We start from the raw sequence: 12381 nt of genomic DNA on the forward strand, positions 1-12381 counted from the left end.
GATTGGGTGGCACTGTTTCACAGTGGTTCCACTCCTACCTCTCTGGCAGATTCCAGATGGTGTCGCTTGGAGACTGTTGTTCCACTAAGCGAGAACTGAAGTGTGGAGTTCCACAAGGCTCCATACTGTCTCCAATGCTCTTCAACATCTACATGAAACCACTGGGAGAGATCTTCAGGAGGTTTGGTGCTGGGTGTTATCAATATGCTGATGATATCCAGATCTACTTCTCCATACCGACCTTATCAGGAAATGGCATATCTTCCCTAAATGCCTGCCTGGAGGCAGTAATGGGCTGGATGAGGAATAACAAACTGAAGTTGAATCCAAATAAGATGGAGGTACTCTGTGTGGGGGGACAGGACCCAAGAGATGGCTTAGATCTGCCTGTTCTGGATGGGGTTACACTCCCCCTGAAAGATCAGCTACGTAGCCAGTCAGTCAGTCAGTTTATTTCAGTCACTGACCAGAAGCATCATTACACACAACAGAACGTATTTTACATAAACTATAACAAAATTTAGCCATTGAATTGGTGAACTTATGATTGAAATTAGACAATAGAAAATTTAATTGGCCAGGAGCGTTTTTTATCAGCTTCGGCTGATAACGTCAACTTCGTCCATTTCTAGAGGTGAATGACCTTAAAAAAGTGGCATATATGCTGGTAACCTCCAGGCTTTACTGTAATGCGCTCTACTGCGCTCTTTGTATGTAATCCGGAAACCACAGAATGCGGCAGCCAGATTGGTCTCTGGGACAACATGAAGGGACCACATAACAAAGTTTTGAAAGAACTGCACTGGTGGCCGATATGTTTCTGGGTGAAATACAAAGTGCTGGTTATTACCTATAAAGCCCTTAACGGCTTAGGTCCAGGCTATCTAAGAGAGCGTCTCCTTTGTCATAAACCCTGCTGCCTGTTATGATCCTCTGGAAAGGGCCGGTTATGGATGCCACTGGCTCATTTGGTGGCGACCCATGACCGGGCTTTCTCTGTGGCTGCCCCAGGGCTTTGGAATATGCTCCCTACTGAAATAAGAGCATCTCCTTCTCTTGTTTGTTTTCAGGAAGAACTTCAAGACTCCTGTTTTTGCAGGCTTTTAATTAGAATTAATTTTAATAATTTTAAAACTTGTTTTAATATATATTTTATTCTCTTGTTTTTATTATGTATTTTAATTTGTAACTTTTAAATATTTTAAATTTTGTACACCACCTAGAGATGTACATATCAAGTGGTATAGAAATATGATAAATAAATAAATACATTTGAAATGGCTGGTTTTAATTCTTTCCATACGTAGAATGTGTTGACTGCAACAAGAAGCAATATTTTCAAGATGATGTATGAGCTATGAATGTCACTGTTATTCCTTCCTTGATGAACAGCTGATTTTATAATAAAAACTGTAGTCTTTCATTTTATTTTGGTTTTACAAATGTTATGTTATTTATTATTCACGTGGGTGCCTTTAATCAGAATCAGAATATTATTTGCTTTCCAGTTTCAGTATTTGAAGTGCTTGTGATTCACATATTGTGAATAAGTTTCTTTGACTTATAATTGCCATGAGATAAGTACCACAAATTATACACACAGAATACTACAACAAATGATCTTAAGGTGATATTGTTTTATTTGAAATAGGAAAGCAAAAGTCTTTTTAATACAGGCCTTGTTTGGAAATGATTTTCCCCTCATGATGTATCTAGGAGGAAAAACAGCAGAAGAACTTAGAACTACAGGTTCTTATAACTACAGCTACAAACAATACCCTCAAACAGGTTTCCCAGAGACATCTAGGTAGCCACTGCTAGAAATACGACACTGGACTATGGACAGTCAGCCTGATCTAGCAGGGCTTTCTTTTTATGTTCTTATGGCTCCTGAGGTGCTGTTGTACATAAAACTAAGCTGTGAACATTCTCAACACTGATCACAACAACAAAAAAAGAGGGGGAATCACACACACCCCGACGAAGGTCAACATATACTACCTCTGACAAACTTCTATACTACCCTTTTGGATTCACCATCACTGATGTAAGTTAGAAAACGCCACTTCACATTATTTCCAATATCTAAAACTTACCTCTATATACCATGTGCTCTTTGCAAAAGCAAAAACCTAGAGCCTAAAGTATTGTTTCTTTAGACATTTGCCTATGATCCTTTAATTTGATTTTGGACTTTTGTAACTGTTTGGGCACATTTATTTTACTAAATTTCTGCCTCATTCCATTTCAGGTGTGAGCCAACTGTGATTCAAATACCTTTTGCTATTGCTATTGTTCCTGACAACCTTTCTTACTGACTGGGAAGCTTCTTATTTTACACTTTTAGGAAGCTGAAAGACAAAAATTACTGTTCCTATAATCAGACTTCTTTATTGGTGCACCTTTCTATCAGTCACATTAAGTTTGCTCTCACCTTGCTGCTTTATGATTATTCTTATTATGTTTACACTGTTCAAATGTCTCATGCTGTGCAGCCCTGAATCTCACAGCCCCTTGTGTGAGCCTGCTAGTTACAAGCAGACTCCTGTCTCTGAAGACCTGAGCAAACCCCGCCCTAGGGCAACATTTACATGATTGGTCTTCCCTGCAGCAGGAAGTATAAGAGACTTCCTAGCTGAGGCAGGCCTTCCCTCAGTATCAAGGTTCTCTTGTGCTGCTGTTTTTTGTTTTGATCTACGTGGTGTGATTCCTGGCTCCTTCCTGGCTTCTATCTGACCCTCTACTCAGCTTGACCTCCAGCACATTTCTCATTCTCAGCTCCTGGTTTAAGCCCCTGGCTCAGAACCAGCTACCCAAAGCATCATCTGATGCCTCCCTGACTCTCTCAGTCCAGGCCTTGGACTTGCACCCCATAACTACTGCTGCCCATATTTCAGCTCCTGGCAAAAAGGGAGAATCACCTATGCAGTATTTCACACAATAAAATAAGTACTTATGACTTCCACTGCTACCTCTCAGCCAGTGTTCCCTCTAACAGGGATTCCCAGATGTTGACTACAACCCCCAGAATACCCAGCTGCAATGGCTTTTGCTTGGGCATTATGGGAGTTGTAAACAACATCTGTGAATCCCTGTTAAAGGGAACACTGCTCTCAGCATCTGTTTATAAGTTAGGTTCTTAAACAAAAGCAGTGAGGCGTATGATAAGACAATTGTCTGAAAACTGGCCTGGTGCAGGCAAGCTGAGGTGATGTGGTTAATCAAGGTACAGTGTTTGTTAGTGCATTAACCTCTTGCACCCAAGAACTGTGGATTCTAATTCCTGAATTACCACGCAAGCCTAATGCAGCTAGTTCCTTGGTTACAAGGGGCAGCAGTCAGGCACAAGTGGATAACGAAGATGAATGGCTGCCTCTTGGGAGGGAGAGAAGAAAGAAGACCATAGGAGAAAGAGCTAGGATACTTCAAGGTCCAAGTCTTTGCAGGAAATAATAATCAATAATGATAATACAGTAATAGTATTTAGCATACATGTTTAGAGACACTAACAAGTATGCTGTATTTATGCTCTGCTAACTAAATAGCAGCCACAGACTCAGGATTACCTTGGACCAATTTCAAGTAATGAAAACAAAAGAGATTGAAAAACCATAAAGAATATAATATGAGTCTGGCTATTTACCAGGGCATGACAGATGGTGGAATATATGTGGACAGAAGAGGAATGAAAAATATGTTTAGTGTTCCAAATCAAGCGAAGTTGCCAAGAAAATGTTTCTAGGTTGGCAGAAGGTTAAAAACATATTAATGGGTAAATATCTAGTAGCAGTGAAGCATTTTATATTACACAGTTTACATCTGCAACCGATATATGTTTTGTTATAACATTATTTTAGATTGAAATATTGTGTATAGTATAATAAAGTGAACCTGTTGCAAAGAAAATTGAAAATGATTTGAAACAAGATGAACCACTGAACACTATTGGAATGTGTAGCAAAATAAGCATTCTGATAGCCTGGTAACCTCCTTTACCTTCTCAGTGCTACATATTTAAATAAAGTAGAATTGGAATTAACTTCATTCCAGACACAGCCACTAGAACGAATTTCACACACATCTCATTAGTGCTAGAATATGTACAGTACATAGTAGAGAACAAAATTCATTTTCATTCCATGACTACTTAGTCTAAGATGTTCTATGTATACATGAATTCTTTGACTCCTGCATTTTTCTACCTTTGTCCATAACAGCACTGGACACTGACAAACACAAACACAGTTTTCCAACATTCTAGCCTCTGACAGAAGCCATTTGCCACTGACTAGTTAAAGGCAAGGCACAATCGGAGTTTACAAAGCCATTTAGAAAGCCACCGTGAGTCTTTGCATAGGAAAACAGTGGGCACATTTCCTTTCCCTCCTCCCTGCCAATGTCTTTTATGATATGGGTGCTTCACATAGATGCTCAACTGCATGGATGCTTCATTTGCATGATTTTTGCCTTCAATAAAGGGGGGAAATGAACACACAAATCAGATATCTGTGGGATTGTGCATCTGCATAAAGTTCCTGCAACATACATGATATTGCATGTATGGTAGGATGGAAGAAGATGCACTCACTGCTCTACCATGAGCATTTCCAGACGGGGCTTTTAGCTCGCTTCTCCTCCAGAATGAAGGGTGTATGTTCACATATCAGCCAGATTTACCCCCAAGTCCCTGTGAGCTAATTGGGAGCACTTCACACATGATTTGGGTTTTTCATTGCCCATTAGAGCATAGCCTGACTTATGTCTGGGGTTAAAGAATCAACTTTTTGCATCAGTTTTTGGGGGGCAAATTTGAACTCGCAGTAAATCCACAGTAAAGCCTGCTGTCTGGAAATGTTCCATGTGAAAACTCTCTTAACCCAACAAATGCTGGAACCAAGACACAGTAAGCCTGTTCACATGAGCAGCCCTACCCAGGCTTGCGCAGCTGTACCTGCTTAGGGCTGCTCATGTGAAAAGCCCGGATCAAGGCCGATGCTGGAGCTGCCCCGCTGGGTAGCCTGGGGTCCCCCACCACTGGGCATTTACTGAGGTAAGTGGGCGCAGATGTGTCCTCTTACCCCAGTCCCCAGTCATGTGTCTGCTCAGGCTGTAGGCAACCCAAGCAGAAATAGAGCTGGGCGCCTAGAGAGCCACGCTCCTTATGAGGTGTACTGTGCAATTTCTGGAGGCCAGGCTGTATTCCCCCGGCCTCCAGATTGCCATGTAGTTCCCTGCAGAACTGCTTGTGTGGGCACGCAAGCCATGCAGCCATAAGAAGACCAGAGATTGTCTGGGGAGAAGGTATGTGCCATCCTTCCTTCACCCCACCCACTCTCCCAGCCTGACTTAAAGGTCATGTGAACGAGCTTAGTGTTTCTGCTATGTCTGAGAATCCTATGATCCATTAGAATTTGTTTGTCAAGAATGTCCAAGGCAGTATAGAGCAGGGTTTGCCACAAACTATCCCACACAAGGAGCACCCAAAGCTTAGTGAGTCTGGATCCCATGTTCCAGCTTTGGGACTCAGCAGCCCAGTGATTCAACACAGTGATTTCAGCACAAACTGGAGAAAGGGGGTGAATACGGATTCAGATTTTAAGTGGACGAATCTCTCAGCAGATAAGCATTTCTTCTGTAAGGAAATCAGGTTTCCTCAGGGATGCACATGACTCAATAGTGAGGAGCCTCCTGTTTCCCAGGTGATTTTCCCGACCAGTTTTGCTTTTGCACAACATTGCCCCTGAAGAAGAGTCACTGGGTAATATCCAGCACATTACATCTCCGTAATGCTATGCTGCTGGGCTGCTGTGCTCTTCAATGGCAGTGTGAGGGGTGAGCCCCCTCCCCATTCAGGACTATGGGAAATTTTTGGAAGCACTTCTCATGCAACTGTTCCATCTGCACAATCCTGATGCTGCCTTTGAAGGGCACAGCAGTCCCACAATTCAGCGCTATAGTGATGTAATACTCTGTTGGCTTATTTCAAGCCAACCACTTGAAATACATTGGGCTGGATAAAGATTTCCAGTACACTCTTGAGGTTCCTTATCTCATTATTTCTGTATTCGTTTCCTCTCTCCTTTCCATTCAAAGGTAATGGGAAGCACAGCCAGCTTTGGTGGAACTCATTCCTGCAGCTGGACAAAAACTAATTTTTCCTTGTGGTTTATGTACCAGAGCAGTGGAGCAGAACAACAAACAGAAATGACAGGCAGAGGTTCAGTGTGACTGCCTACCCTGGATAGCTGAATATTGTCGCAGTAACTACAACGTCTTCTCCAGTAGGTGAAATTTCAAATGCAGACATTCAGGGAATCTGCCAATGTCAAGAGGAGAACCAGGCTGAACCATACTGAACAGAAGAGCACCTAGGTGATAGCACCTCTTTTCACTTTCAGTATCTGACCTATCCATTATAATTGCAGCTACACGACGTGTTTCTCTCATCTCCATACAAACAACCAAGCAGCCATTCATTATGCACAGGTAAATTAATATTCCCCTCTCTCTGTGCAATACAGAGCACAGGTAAAGCCCACAGTAGCCAAATTAGTGAGAAGTGGGAGGGCCTTGCAAGAAGACAAATTTTGGCAACCACGTTCCTCTGTAATCTCACTCCACCAATGCTACGGTTCAAAACAAACTAATACTGTTTTGTCTCTCTAACTAATGATGCTAAGCAGACAGGGAGAAATCTTCCTTGCTATTTACAGCAGAAGTCTTCATTATGAGGTACAGGGAAGGGTATGCATAGGCTGCCCATTGCCTGGGAGTCTACATGTTATCCATGACTTCTCATAGAGACTAGCAAGCAGCTCAGTGTCCTCCTGGTTAATGCTGAGATGATATGTTGAGCCTCATGAGACACAGATATATGGTGTCTTGGGAATAAAACCAACAGACATTGGCAACCATCCTAATGTACATAGGAGAGTCTGACTGGATAGGGGCTGGGCAAAATTACAGGCATTCAGATGCATGGATGGGTTAAACAGTTACTGAGAATATATATCAGTCATTCTGATGGGTTATCACACTGCTCTCTCCAACTGTGTGTACATCTTTCCCATTCTTTTCTTTGGGAGGCTAAGCTACAACTTCACATGGGACTAATTTGGTACGGGGTGATATGGTTGGCAGGCATATCCATAGATTCTGGGAGACTCACAGGTTTCCCTTTTGCCTACTCCTCTGTGTTAGGATTTAGTACTATCCTAGGATTTAGTGCAAGATATAGCAATTACTTAGAATTGTTTAGAAATAATGATCAGTACATGTGGAAAATTGTCTTTTCCTGTGTCAGTTTCCTAGTGTATAAATAAACTTACCTGTTATAGTCAGGATTGAGATTTTATATATGCTTGAGACCAAACCTTTGATGAATGAGTACTAGAACAAATAATGAATTCAAATGAAGTTTATTAGACTGCTGCATGATATAGTATTACTACTGCAACAATAACAAAATCTTGGAGCTGCAAATATTGAAGCCATGGTATACAAACTCATCAGCTTGGGCAGATGGAACCATCTTAATTGTAAAGCAGCTGCAGCAGGGTTCTGAAACTCTTTCAAAGTATTTTGAAAAGCTTGCACTCTGGTCCTGTACAAAAGTGAAACACAAACCCTTATATTCTTGGCTTTTATTTTCAAACAAGCTATATGTTGTACGTTACAGGGTTAGCTGTCAGATGATTTGGCACAGATAAGTACCAGCTTCACATAGATTTTCGAGCAGGCTTTCACATATCCCAGCATTTAGGGTACTTATAACGCAATGATAGAAAATAGAATGTGCTCTGATGTATTAAGGTGTCACCAGAACCCTTTCAGTGAAGTATCTGTAGAGAATTCAAAACACTACATATAAAAAAGCATTCTCACTCTTTTCTTCTGCTGTTCCATTAAAACACTTGATCAATTTGGCTGTGTGAGAAAGAAAGAAAAAATTACAGAAGGATGTCAAGGTTGCAAAAGGGGGGAAATCAGAATTAAAATGGTGGCACTTAAAATACACACCGGAAAGCAGCTCTGCTAAAGTAGCTTTATGAGTTTTCATGTTTACGACTTCTTGGTGACTTGAGATCAACTGTGCCAGATGGTAAGCTCATCATAGGATATTAATGTGTGGAAAAACACTTTCCTTTTCACACATTTTTATTCACTGATGCACAAAAGGTTTTGCACACAATAACAAAGTGTAAATTAAGTCTGTGCTATCTTCCTGTCTACAAAATTTGTGATACTAGTGTAGCCAACTGGTTTTCAATTGATGTATCTGGCCCTGTAATTAGAATTTGGCAAGAATGCTGTGTGGCAATGGGACAGTGCAGGGCTGCTAAACAGGCTCCTAGTACTTCTAAGATTCAATGGAAAAGGAATGGGTCCAGCATAACTATGAATACTGGATCCATTAGATTATTAATAGAGGAAACCATTTATGGCCATTACTACAAATAGGTACACTTCTTACAAAGTAAATGGGAGATATATAGGAGTCTGTTTCAATGCAAGGAAACCCTAACCCTAGCCCTAAATGGGGTCTAAGAAAAATTAACATATTCAAACCATGCACATTTCTAAAAGTTTACTATCAAACCTTTTCTGTTTTCTTTTTCTCTATTGTTGTTTGGGTATTGGTACTGCTTTCTTTTTTTTAAAGGAGCATTCCCAATGGTAATAATAATAATAATAATAATAATAATAATAATAATAATAATAATATAAAAAATATTGAATGGTTTCAAGTATTTTCTGTTCATGAGACTACCGTTCTTTCAATAATGTGAGAGAAGGTTTTCCAGAAGAGACTAAGATTGCAAGAAGCTCCCATCATAGTAACAAAAATTCAACTATGAACAGAGGTTTCTCAAACTTGGGATCATTTGCAATCTAATGGAAATTTTGGGATCATTAGCAACTCCAGTGGGGGTGTACACACACACACACACACACACACACACACACACACACACACACACACACACACTGCAAACAAGGTACCTGCAAATATTTGGTTGACCATTTGGGCCAGCTTGGTGATCTTGCCTTGGATACATTAGTGAAAGAATAATTTGGTGCTAATATCTGAAAATGGATTCCTCTACTTGGAAATCTGAAAGAAGCATCTGTTGTTCGAAATGTCACAGAAGGCATGCTCTTTATTATATACTTTCCTAAAAATAAAATAAATAAACTTGCTGTGGAAAAAAATTAATTTCTGAGCTAGATGGAACAAATCCATGTGCTTCCAAACATGGCCATATGTTAAAAACCTGCTATAGAAAGAGTAGCATCCCCCTCACTTCGTCAGAGGGCTTGCTGTTGTTGAGACTTTCTGAACCCTCTTTTTCAAGCCACTATATCCCTACTTAAGATGAAATATAACCTCTTAAACAAAGTGCCAGGTTATCTTAAATTATATTTATATTTGACAAAAATATTTATAAAGAATGGCTATAATCACATTCTGCCTAGCGTTTATAGTATATATAGTATACTATCTATCTAGCTATCTATCTATCTAGAGTATATATACTATAGATATAGATATGGATATAGATATATAGAGAGAGTATATATACTATATATAGAGAGAGAGTATATATACTATATATATGTGTGTGTGTGTGTATATATAGTATATATAGTATACATTAAAACTATAATTGTCTCACATTTCTTGCTTTGTGCTCTGAAGCAATACTACTTAGCACTAATAGCATGAGATCTGTTATCTGCCAACTTCAAAGCATTTTATTTATTTATTTATTTATCTGATGCATATACTGCTCTTCCTAAAGTAGCTCAGGGCAGTTTACATTAAAATAAAGAAATATATAATAAAACCATTAAAATAAAATAAATAAACATTTAAACCAGATTAAAATTAAAATTAAAACTAGATATCCTTTAAAGACAGGCTAAAAAGATGGGTTTTTAAGGCTCTCTTTACAATCCTGAATAAAATTCCTCAACACACAATTAAGCTTTCTGAGTACCATACAATATTTCCCAAAGTGGTTTAATCATTTATCATCCCTTGGTGATAGATAATTATAGGCCAGTCTCCAACCTCCCATGGTTGGATAAGCGCCTGTTTATCTATACCCTTTTCAAACTGGCTTTAGGGTGGGCTGTGGGGTTGAGATGGCCTTCGTAAGCCTGATAAATGACCTTTGCCAGGGAATTAACAGAGGGTGTGTGACTCTGCTGGTTCTTTTGGATCTCTCAGTGGCTTTTGATATCATCACCAATAGTATCCTTCTGGATCACCTGAGGGATTTGGGGATAGGAGGCAGTGTTTTACAGTGGTTCTGCTCCTATGTCTCAGGTAGATTTCAGACGGTGGTACTTGGCAACAATTTCTCTTCAAAACGGGAGCTACTATATGGAGTCCCTAACGGCTCCATTCTGTTACCAAAGCTTTTTAATATCTACAGGTCATCATGGGATGTGGTGCTGGGTGCTGTCAATATATTTGGATGAACTACAGGAGTTGAAGCTGTGAGGTAGATGACTGGAGTGCAAGTGTAGGAAGACTTGGCGCGAATCTGATCGGGCACAACACAGAGCACATTTGAAGATCTCTGGCAGTGTGTGTGGCAAAGAAGCGGTTCTTTTCTGCCCACAATGCTTCCACAAATTCATGTCCAGCTGAGTTGTCTAGGGCTGTGAGGGGGCTAGTATGTACCCCCTACCCCTTGAATTTAAACTTGGAACCATTGGTCACTTGATGTGATGTTTTTAATGATCTTTTTGCAGATAAAATCTCTCATATTCGGACTGAGCTGGATTCCACGGCTAATTACAGACCTTTTTATAATCTTCCATGGTTGGGCAAGGTGATTGAGCCGGTGGTGGCCTCTCAGCACCAGGCAGTTTTGGATGATGCAGATTATCTAGACCTATTCCAAACTGTTTTTCATGTGGGCTATGGGGTTGAGACAGCATTGGTTGGCCTAATAGATGATCTCCAATTGGCTATCAACAGAGGGAGTATGACTCTGCTGATCCTTTAGGATCTCTCTGCAGCTTTCAATGCCATTGACCATGGTATCCTTCTCAACTGCCTGAGGGAGGTGGGATTGGGTGGCACTGTTTTACAGTGGTTCTGTTCCACCTTTCTGGTATATTCCAGATGGTGTCACTTGGAGACTGTTGTTCTGCAAAGTGAGATAGTGTGGAGTTCCACAAAGCTCCATACTGTCTCCAGTGCGCTTTAACATCTACATGAAACCACTGGGAGAGATCATCAGGAGGTTTGTTGCAGAGTGTTGTCAATATGCTGATGAAACCCAGATGTACTTCTCCATGTTGACCCCATCAGGAAATGGCATATCTTCCATAAATGCCTACCTGGAGGCAGTAATGGGCTGGATGAGGGATAGCAACCTGAATCCAAATAAGACGGAGGAACTGACGGGGGGGGGGGGAGTCGGTACCCAAGAAATGGTTTAGATCTGCCTGCTCTGGATGGGGTACACACACCCTGAAAGATCAGCTACGTAGTTTGGGAGTGCTTCTGGACCCAAAGCTCTCCTTGGTTTCTTAGGTTGAGGCATTGGCCAGGAGCATTTTCTATCAGTGTCGTAAATCTGTCAGGAGAGTAAAACAGGCAGAGGCAGAAGTATAATAGCAAAGTCTTACAGGAAGAAGTTATCCAATCCAGGTTCAGTCCGAGTCAAATCCAATCAATCCAACAGAGTCCAAATCGAAGTCCACGGGCAAGGTCAACACAGTGCAGGGTCCAAACACAGACAAGGCAATATATGAATACAGTCGATTAGCTCACAGGAAATTGAAGTTGCTATCAGCAGGGTAGCTGTGGTGCAGTCATCTTAAACAGGCTGACCCCCGGTGCTGTTAATCAAGAGTTCCTGAGTCAGCAGCTTTGCCTGTTGTTCTATGCATGCAGATCCTTAACTCTTGCTGTCTCTTGGACCGATGCCTCTCCACAGCTGAGACTGGTTGTGCCTCCTCCACAAGAGCTGCCTCACCCGGCTCTAACTCTTTTTCAATTCCTCATGTGTCGGATCCACTCTCCTTTGCAACTTCTGTTCCTCCCTCCTATGCTGTAACCTCTGTCCCCTCCTCCAGCTCCTCCCTGTACTCTTCTAGCATGCCCATGACAATCAGCTTCGGCTGATACATCAGCTACGTCCATTTCTGGAGGAATATGAACTTAAAACAGTGGTACATATGTTGGTAACCTCCAGGCTTGTCTACTGTAATACACTTTATGTGTGGCCGCCTTTGTATGGTGTCTGGAAACGACAATTAGTACAGAATGCAGGAGCCAGAATGGTCTCTGGGACAACACAAAGGGACCACATAACACCGGTTTTAAAAGAACTGCAGTGGCTGCTGCTATGTTTCTGG

General features: G+C 41.0%; 1 protein-coding gene across 4 annotated transcripts in view; it reads right to left on the reverse strand.

Moving 5' to 3' along the window:
• AFF3 (ALF transcription elongation factor 3) overlaps window positions 1-12381 on the reverse strand; it is a 451975-nt gene that overhangs the window by 228912 nt on the left and 210682 nt on the right. The gene's annotated exons all lie outside the window — the stretch shown is intronic.

The sequence above is a fragment of the Hemicordylus capensis genome, chromosome 3, assembly GCF_027244095.1.
Source record: "Hemicordylus capensis ecotype Gifberg chromosome 3, rHemCap1.1.pri, whole genome shotgun sequence".
NCBI lineage: Eukaryota > Metazoa > Chordata > Lepidosauria > Squamata > Cordylidae > Hemicordylus > Hemicordylus capensis.